This window comes from Equus caballus, chromosome 12 (assembly GCF_041296265.1).
Source record: "Equus caballus isolate H_3958 breed thoroughbred chromosome 12, TB-T2T, whole genome shotgun sequence".
Lineage (NCBI taxonomy): Eukaryota > Metazoa > Chordata > Mammalia > Perissodactyla > Equidae > Equus > Equus caballus.
In genome coordinates, this window is record NC_091695.1 from 13,502,046 (window position 1) to 13,512,601 (window position 10,556).

At 36.3% G+C, this 10,556-nt stretch overlaps 1 pseudogene; it reads left to right on the forward strand.

The window, feature by feature from the left end:
• Positions 1–2,133: 2,133 nt before the first annotated feature.
• On the forward strand, positions 2,134–3,042 carry LOC138916788 (olfactory receptor 4C3D-like; annotated as a pseudogene).
• The last annotated feature ends 7,514 nt before the right edge of the window (positions 3,043–10,556 follow it).

A 10,556-nucleotide genomic window follows, 5' to 3' on the forward strand; every position in this document is an offset into this window, starting at 1 on the left:
AAACTGTCTAATCATCATGAACATTCTAATTACTTTTTTCCCGTATTCTTTAGAGGATCTGCTGATACACAGCTTGTAAAAAGCAGAGCTAGCAACTTTCTCTTCTTTCTATTTGTTGTATCATCTGCGTGAGCTGAGTAATCTGGGTTCTGAGAGGACACCTTATGGTATAGGAGGGGGATACAACCTGGGGAGTCAGAAGACATGGGGTCTGTGTTCAATCTGCCACAACTTAGCTTCTGTGACTTGGGCTGATTACTTAATATTTCTAGGTCAATATGTTAGCACCTTTAAATTAAAGACATTTGCACCAGACCACCACAAAACTCACTGGTCTTAATGGCTTTTTAGCAATGACAATGGAAAGTGATGGTTCAAGAGGTCTCCTGTAGCCCATAAATAAATGAGATGCCTTATTCAGTCTTTGAACCCAGATCACTTATCATAGTGGGAGATATCTAAATCAGAGAAGACAAGATTATGAAACCATCCAGTTTCTCACGGCAGTTTTTTCTCCCTGCAGGAATTTTCTTTAATCCTATCTAGTCACTTAATACATACATCATTGAAAGCAGAGGAAGGAAGACCAGATGGACAAGATGACCCATTAAGAATCCTATTGTTTCTATCACTCTGCCATGTTAGCAACTAATAAAAGTTCTCGTAAGAAGCTATCAACCTCCTTAGATCCAGATATTGCAAGTTTCCTATATTTTTTGGTTTTAGTTTTTTATTCATTCAACAAATACTCATTGGGCACAGCTCTAGGTCTGGCAATATGGATATTAAACAAAGAATTCCTGCTTTCCAGCTACTCCAGGAGTAGGGTGGGAAGGTGGTTGGAGAACAATACAACATAGTGTACAAAGAGCTAGGATAGAGTTCAAATCTGAATGTTAGAGGAAAACAACAGAAATCCTTATAATCTAGCCTAGGGTAGCGAAAGAGATCTCCTTCCTTGTAGTTATGATACCTGAACACAGTTTTGAAGGATGTATAAGAATAAATCCGGAGAATTGTGAAAGTGTGTGTTCGGACAAGGGAGATAGCATGTGGAAGGCAATGAGGTGTGAGTGAGCATGACTTGATCAGGGAATTTTGAGTAGTTTAATATGCCTAAAACACATGGTAGTGGGCAGGACTGGGAGCTGGAGTTTAACATGGATAAGTCAGTAGTGTCCAGGGACTTTTAATGGAGCTAAAATGCATAGATTTTATCTTGAAGACAAAGGGGGGCCTTCATAAAATTTTAAACTGAGTAATGGTATGATCAAATGATCGAATTTTATAAATATCACTGTGACCACCCTATGGATGATTAAGTAGGTGTCTAGGTGAGATATAAGGCATGGGAGGCCCCATAAGATGTTGTTAGAACAACCATCAGCTTATTTTGCTAAATGATCTAAATCTTGCACTGAGAACTATGGTTAGGGTATGGTGAGTGCTCAAATATCGTTTTGGAATAAATAAACGAATGGATGTATGGATGAAGTTTAGGGGGCAAGATTCGATAAGATGTGGTGACTAATTTTGGAATTATGAGATAGACTAGTAAAGGGAGAAGTCAAGAATGACTCCATGTTTACGGTGTCTGGTCAAGGAAGTATAGAAAGAGGAGTAAGTGAGATGAGGAATTCAATTTTTGAAGAGATGCCCATGTGCACTGAGAAGTGTAATTGCGAGTTCAAAATGTGTATCTAAAGAAGCAATTGTAAAAAGTATTTAGGGAAATTATTTTCCCATATCTGATTATTGTTAGTATGCTAATGTTGATATATACTGACCTTTTATATGTATATATAAATAAAATTTTATGTTTTATTATGAAAACTCCATAATGATATTTCCAACATAAAAAAAATCATTCTTGGTTAAAATACAAGAGATGTAATATTTAGGGAGCTGTTTATTTTGTCTATTTAACTTTGTACTTTGTCAAAATTACTAATTAGAAAAACAGAAAATGATTCACATTATTAGTGGGCCCTTGTTTGGGGATTCAGGATTTGAGTTAATTATACTCCACAAATGCTAATTTCCTCAATTTCTCGAAATGTCTTGAAAGAGATAGTAACAATTTTTTTGTGGAAATTCTCTTTTTACCCCAGTACTTGCTGTGTCTCAGGATTCATGGATAGTCCAATAAACATCACAGAACTTTTCATGTTGGGACTCTTGCAAAACCCTGAGGTACAGAAAGTTTTGTTTGTGCTCTTTTTCGTCATTTACCTGGCCTCTCTTGGGGCAACTTACTTATCATTATCACCATTGTCTTCAGCCCCACCTTGGGCTCTTCTATGTACTTTTTACTCTCATATTTGTCCTTTATTGATACTTGCTATTCCTCGTGGATGACCCCCAAACTCATTGCTAACTCCTTGTATGAAGGGGGAGCCATTTCTTTTGAGGGTTGCCTAGCTCAATTCTTTGTTGCTCATTTATTTGGAAGAACTGAGATCATTTTGATCACAGTGATGGCCTATGACCATTACGTGGCCAGCTGCAAGCCCCTGAACTACATGACCATCATGACCAATCATCTATGAGCCCTGCTGGTATTGGCGACTTAGCTGGGAGACTTCCTGCATTCATTAGTTCAGCTCCTCCTGGTCCTTTAGTCACCATTCTGTGGGCCCAATGTGATCAACCACTTTGTCTCTGACTTGTACCCCGTGCCGGAATTTGCCTGTACCAACACATATGTCATCAGTTTGCTGGTGGTCACCAACAGCGGTGTGATGTGCCTGTAGAAATGTCTTCATGCTGGCTGCCTCCTAACTTGTCATCCTGCAGTTCTTGACATCCTACAGTGGAGAGGGGAGACACAAAGCCCTCTCCATCTGTGGACACCACTTCACTGTTGTCACCCTGTTGTTTGTGCTCTGTAGATTAATTTACATGTGGCCATCATTTAATTTGTCCATAGTCAAAATTTTGGCTGTGTTTTATTGTATTTTTACACTCATGTCCAACCCTTTGATTTATACACTGAAAATTACAGCAGTAAAAAATGTCATGAATAGTCTTTGGAAAAAATAATCAATTGTGGATGGAAGATACAGGTTCAGTAGGGAAATAAATAACCCATCATTCCTGGTAAGAATTCTTATTGTCATGTTAAGTGCTGAGAGATCATCAAAAATTTCCAGAGCAAAAATGATTTGAATGTTTGACGTTATGTCTTATCCATCCTATGTCCTGTATTATTGACCAGGCAAATGATTGGACATGAGTTTAATTTATTCTTAACAGTTTACACTAAATTGCATAGCAGAGAAACATTGCCTCTCTCTGTCATGTTTGTCTGAGATGGAGTCTTCATCAATGTGTGGTATTGAGAGTCTATGATGAGCTGTATACCCTTATTGAAATGTTACTATCCTAGTCTTCCAACTCTGCTTTCCAGAATATTCATCAAATCAGTTATTGATGGTTCAGCTACATATGATTTTTATGTACAATAATATCAGAAAAAATCTGTAGCTTGAGACTTTGAGAGCAAGGAAAATATAATTAGGAATGACTGAACTCAAATCATGAAAGTGTGTAAAATAGACTTAAACTAAAATTAGCATAACCATGATTAAATATAATAAACTATGTGTTGTGAAATTCTGAAACAAATGTCTAAACATTGTGTACATGTGACTTCTCGCTTTCTCTCTCACACACACACACACACATACAAAAATGATGTATACGTTATCGAGCATTGACTTGGTGTTAGGCGTTGTGTGAATCACTTTAAAGACAGGATCTCATATTGTCTCATAAAATGTTGACATGGTTTGCTTTTAAAAATGATGAAACTGTATTCACAGAGACTGAGTTACTTAGCCAAGGTTGATCCAGAATTTAAATCCAGATCTTTCTGCCTTCAAGTCTGATCTTGCCAAAATGCACAGTGCTTTTGTATCTACTAATCTTCCTCTGCACATTTTATTTTGTTCATGCTTTCTGCATGTAACCTTTCTGTTATCAGTGTCCTTATCATCAATCTCTGATATGCACTTGCGTAGATTTATTTAAAGTCCAGAGTCATTATTAAGTATATCATCAAGGAGGCTTTGATTCTCTCTAATCCACTTGGTAAAATGCTTCCTTTAGTTACCTGTTACCATGAATTGGTTTCCATTTGTATGTCTCATTTTAACTGGGACTATTTGAGTTCTCTGGTCAGCTGTCCCAGGTATTCTGCTTAAGGGCTGAATTTTGTTGACAATTTCCTTGTGAAAGGAAATTTTAAAAATGTTGCTTTGGAAGGAAGCATAATAAAGACACGGATGAAAAATCTCATTAGATGTAACAACAATTCTGTGTAATACTATTAGATAGTTTTCCTGGTTTTGTTAGCTCATAAATTTACTGATTCATGCCAGTAAGTTATGTATTCCTCCACCATTTTATGTTCCATGGTATACAGATTATGTTTACCTTTTTAAAAAAGATAACATTTATCTATATTTGTTGTCATAGCAAGCATTTACAACACAATATGAATTTAAAACTCAGGTAATGAAACCACATCTGGCCCAGTACTGTAAACTTTTGTTCTTTATTTCTGCCTCTGTAGGTATGGATAGGGATGTGTTTACAAGTAGGTGTATCAAAATGACCACAATACTTAACTTTGTGGTTGGATTCAATTTTACTCTGAAGTTATATTTATAATTTTGTGTTTGTTTTTCATTTACAATAAGCACATGTGATTTTTCAAAAGGGCACATCAAAAACAGATTATACTATGAGGCTGGCCCCGTGGCCTAGTGGTTAAGTTCGCATGCTCCACTGCAGGTGGCCCAGCATTTCATTGGTTTGAATCCTGGGCGCGGACAGGGCACTGCTCATCAAACCATGCTGAGGCGGCATCCCACATGCCACAACTAGAAGAACCCACAACGAAGAATATACAACTATGTACCGGGAGGCTTTGAGGAGAAAAAGGAAAAAATAAAAAAATCTTAATTAAAAAATCTAGAATATACTAGATCCCATAAATAAACTCAAGCTGATTTCTTCATGAAAAACAACCCAGACACAGTCCTTGATTCTGTAGGCAAAGCACTGCATAGAATCACACTAAATCCTGTTCTCAAGGAGTGATTTACTCCCTGGAAATTCTTCTGGAAGAGACATGTACTGAGAGGGTATTTTCTCTGAGAACACAAAGTTCATATTTTATTGTGCCCTCTTTGTATATCAGGTAAACCCCAAAAGATTATCATAAAGATAATTTTATGGAAATGATGGGAAAGAGTAGGGAAAACCAAGTAGGGAGGGTTTTTGTTTTTTGGAGTATGTAAGCATGAGAGATTTGTTAAGGCTTATGGGTTTTAATAGTGTTCTGAATGAGAGACAGGAGGTACCACCTCAGCTCCCATTATGTTCTGTAGGATTAGTGAGTTGAGAAGATGTAGCTATATGCTTATTCTTTAGCCAGCAGAGATTCTCCACCCTAGTCCTTCATTGACTTTTGTTTTGTTTCATCCCCAGAAATTTGATAGTCATCATTGACTCTCCTCTCTCTCTCATCTAATAGCTAATCTATGAGCAAATCTTAACTCAGCTTCAAAATATACCCTACCTTGAAGTTTGAAATATATACTGCACTTAGAGTAGAATGACTTATTTTTTGGCCAGTGATACAAAGTGACCTTGTAGTTTTCCTAATTCTGTTTCGGATTCCAAGAGATGCTAGTGTTGTGGAATCTGAAACGTAGACCCATGTTCATTCCATTTGTTTCCTGGTTTTACATACTCTGACCATGTCCGTGCCCAGGCTTCACCCTTTTAAGCGTATAGCTCCCATGATTTACAATAAACTTATCCTTTGTTTGACAAATAATCTGGAATTCACCATGTTGCAACATATCTACATTTCACACTAAGAAAAAATAGAAATTAATATGAAAAGCAATTTCTCTACTACAAGTATTCAAAATCAGTCTTCAAGAAACAATAAATTCAGAATATCATCAAGACATAATTATTAGTTTATCTCCAAACTTCTATGTCTAACAAAAACAAAAGTTACAGAGTTCTTGGACAAAATATTGTCTTCTTTCAATTTGTCAGATTTTGATAGTTTGATGAATAATAGCAGTATAACTGAGACCTTGAATTATACACTTGTTTATTTCTGCTGTTAGCTATAAAAGTGTAATTGAGCCAATTTTCCAATCAACTAAAAAATATGAAATCCTGATGAGGCTCATTAAAATATAGCCCATCTTTTTGCCAGCTTGTCATAACGCTATCACAAGAGATTCTAAAAAAGTATACTTACTTTAGTTGAAATTTGAAAAGCACCTTTACTTTTAGTACATTTAAAATATCAAATAGCATAAAGATCTGATCCTAGTGTGGTCTTATTACTTGTTGTCCAAATCTTGATTATCAATGGCCCAAACAACGTATGATTGCTAATTATTTTTGAAAAATTTCAACCTGCTGGAATAACACATGAGTAAATATCATCAGTTTTCTATATTATTTAAAAATTATTACTAATATTGTTTACAAATGTAATTGTGTCTCCATTTTGTTTTTATTTTTGTTCTTTTTTTGTTTTTTTAAGGAAGATTAGCTTGAGCTAACATCCACTGCCAATCCTCCTCTTTTTGCTGAGGAAGACTGGCCCTGAGCTAACATCTGTGCCCATCGTCCTCTACTTTATATGCGGGATGCTGATCAGAGCATGGCTTTGCCAAGTGGTGCCATGTCTGCACCTGGAATTCGAACCAGCGAGGCCTGGGCAGAATGTGCTAAATTAACTGCTGCGCCACCAAGCCGGCCCCTCCACTTTGGAAACTATGTAAAATATTTTTTTCCCACAAAAACATATCTATTTTAAAATTTAGAAAATAAGATAAAGATGGGCAACAAATAAGAAAATAGAAGGGTGTGTGTGTGTGTGTGTGTTTAAATCCACCTATAAGCCATTACCTACAGATAATCACTATCAACATTTTGGTAGATATTATTCTAGTCCTCATCATCTTTTTCTCTCCTCAACCTTGTTCTTCAATTCTATAAACTTGGTTCAGCCTCTGCCACCTTAAAAGTTACTCTCAGGGGCTAAATTATTTATTTGTTCAGCTTAGTAGGCATCTTAGGCAAATAAACTTTTCTGATCTTCAATTTCCTTGTCAAAAAATGGGCTTTTAAATCCTTAGTTTATGCCTTTATGAAAGGAAAATGTTTATGAAAAGCGTAGTATCTGACAGGTTGACAGAAGCCTAACAAGTGATAGCTCCCTTCCCTGCCAGTGGGAAAAGGGAAACAGAAGAATAAAGGCTAGAGATAGAGTAAGCCTCTGAATTTTAAGTACTGCTGAAAATATACCTGTGGTGTAAAAAGAGAAGACCTGTATTTAAGATTTTTATTCTGCAGCTCATTGTTATGTGGCTACTGATGAGCTTCTTAAAAAAATAGTGTTTCTCTTCTCTTGAACTCCCCTCCCTCAAGTGGATTGTTTTTTGTTTTTAATGGGCAACCATAGGGTAAGCACACTTTCATATCAAACATATTTGCTAAATAATGTTTTTATTTATTAAAGTAACATGATATAAGCAACAGGCTACTTCTTTATGTACAAACTAGTGCAGATGGAGAAGACAATAATTTCAAAGAAACGTCCTGTTATGTGGAATGCAAAAGTTTCACAGAGTTATATATTACTGACTAGTCACTAGCCGATTCTTTTCCAACTCATATGTTTTCAGCCTGGCCTATCTATGAAGCAAGTCTACCATGAAATTGGTTTAAACAATGAAGGCGAAAGGGTTTCAAGAATAGAGTTACAAAGATTAGAGAGGAATGTAAGAAATTTAACTTCTTAACTGTTTATATTAAGGGGGTGCAAAATAGGTTTCATTAAAGCACAAAGATTTTAGGTCAGATTAGCTCAGATTTGAATTCTGATTCAGTATGTTTTGCCTAATTGATCTTCAGCAATATAATTAATCTTTCCATCCCTTGGTTTCCTAATTTATGTAATTTGAATATCCACATTACTGCATTTATTGAGCTGCAGTGAGAATTAGGTAACAGAAAGAATATAAAGCACTTTGCAAACACTCAGAAAAGCCTGTCATGATATATTTGTACTGTCATTGTTTTATTGATGCTCACACCATCCTATGAGTAGGTCAGAATTATGTCCAAATAGGCTTCAAATAAATTAAGGACAGAAAGAATCTAAGGTCAGAAATTAGCTGCCTCAAAATACATAAACTGAGTGCTTAGGTCAAGACTTATTCACAAAAAGTGCTGAATTAACATTAGCTATGATCCTCTATCTTCTCCTCCTCCTCATTATCCTTATTTTTACATTGTCCAATTTCATTCCATCATTCTTGGGAACTACAACTAGATATCTAAAAGATAAATTTGATTTTTTAAACATACTGTTGCTTGCATATATTTACAAGGTAGTCACACACAGGAATGACATAAAGCAAAACATCCATTTTTTAAAGGTTCTTATATAGGTGAGATCTAACCTGATATAAGGTTCTGAGACCATGAGAAATATCAGCATCACATGATATTCAAATCCCTGGGTAAGAAATTTCCTCCTACAAACAGGTTTCTGAACTTTTCTCTGGGAATCACAAGCTTTTTACAGAGATAGTGTTTTTATTCACAGCACTGGTTTCTCCCTTCTCCTCCTTCTTCTAGAGGACTAGTCAGGATAGAATCCATCATTAATGAGAGGTTTTGAAATTAGTTCTATGTAGACATCTCACAGTGGCTCCAACCATCTCTGCCACTTGTAACCGCAGAGAGATTTAAGAGCATTTTAACCCCAGAATAGATAGCTGGCTAGCTCCTGGTCTCCAGAGACCTGATCATTAGCCCCAATAGCTTTCATTGCTGAGATAATTACTCACTGTTATACTGCCCCTACTTGTAAGTGGAGGGCAATAATGACATATTTTGAAGAGAAGTGAAGCTGGGTCACATGCTTGGTCCTCCTGTGATCATGCTTAATGAAAGACAGTAGCAGGGTTCTTGGTCTCCTGTCATGAACGGTAGTCCCAGGATACCTTATGCACTGGTGACATCTCTGAAAGCTATATAGCATCTCAGAAATTTTCACTATTTTTCAGCTGACTCATTTTTTCAATTTAAATTGCTTAATTCTTACAACTAAAGGAAACATGTAATTTTATCTCCCTTTTATAGATTAAAAAAAAAAAAACAGGTAGAGAGGTGAAGCAACTTGCTTACATTTACAAGGCTAATTAAAGCTGGAGACAAGATGAGAAATCAAGGCTACTTGATCCAAACCTCTTAATCTCTGACTTCAAAGCTTCCATTCTAAAGCTCTTAGAATTTCATTGTGTTCATGATATGGGTTCAATTCTGTAATGCAAATTTGTGATCATTGTCCAGTTCCATGACATCAACTTGTTCTTACATCACTGGTAATTTTCTATAAAAGCTGTTTTGTTTTCAGAGTCTTCTTTTCCTTTGGCTATATCTAAAACATGACTTTAATGTGTAGATATTTTCTGCTTACCCTACAGACTTTCTCAATTATATTTCTTTTGTGCCAGCCAATTCTGATTCTAATTCTTTTTGTAGATGATTGTATGCCACAGGGAATGGTGGAGATGTATTTTTTATAAGTACCTTAGCATGCAAATGCACGTTTCTTCAGATTATAAGTAAAAGAAAAAAAAGTCTTGCTGTGGTGGGAGGACATATAAACCTCCTAAACTTAGGAAGAAAAGAAAATGTATATTTCTGGGGCCAGCCCGGTGGTACAGGGGTTAAGTGCATACGTTCTGCTTTGGTAGCCAGGGGTTCGCCAGGTCAGATCCCAGGTGCAGACATGGCACCGCTTGGCAAGCGATGCTGTGGTAGGCGCCCCACATATAAAGTGGAGGAATATGGGCACGAATATTAGCTCAGGGCCAGTCTTCCTCAGCAAAAAGAGGGGGATTGGCAGCAGATGTTAGCTTAGGGCTAGTCTTCCTCAGGAAAAAAAAAAAGAATATTTCCATTAAAAGTACTTTTTGAAGGCTCTTCTCCTACTGTTCTAAACTTTTTCCATACATAGTTTTTTTTTCTCTTTTAAAATAAAACTTCATTCTAGCTATAGTGCTGGGTATAAAGAGGGTTCAAGATATGGCTGTTGATCTGTTTCATACCCACAATCAGGGCAATGTTATGACTTGTGGGCCTTTGGTACATTTGTCCTCATGGATCCTTTCCTCCACAAAAATATTAAAAATTCTGTTTTATGACTGCATTGGTATAAAGATGACTATACTCCAAGTCTAACTTGGGCTATATTCATTTTGTCTTATTTTAAAAGATATTAACACATTTCAAGGTCTCCTAAAACTATCATATGCTCTGTGCACCATGCCTACTGTGCCCTAATGGATATGTCAGCCCTGCCCACAACATGGGGGATCCTGAATGAAATTGATCCAGCCAGGATAATTGACTGTCCCAAGTGTAATCAACTAGGGGAGGGAATAAATCTATACAAAATATCACTAGATTTTTTTGCCTAAATATTCTATTCACAAGATTTA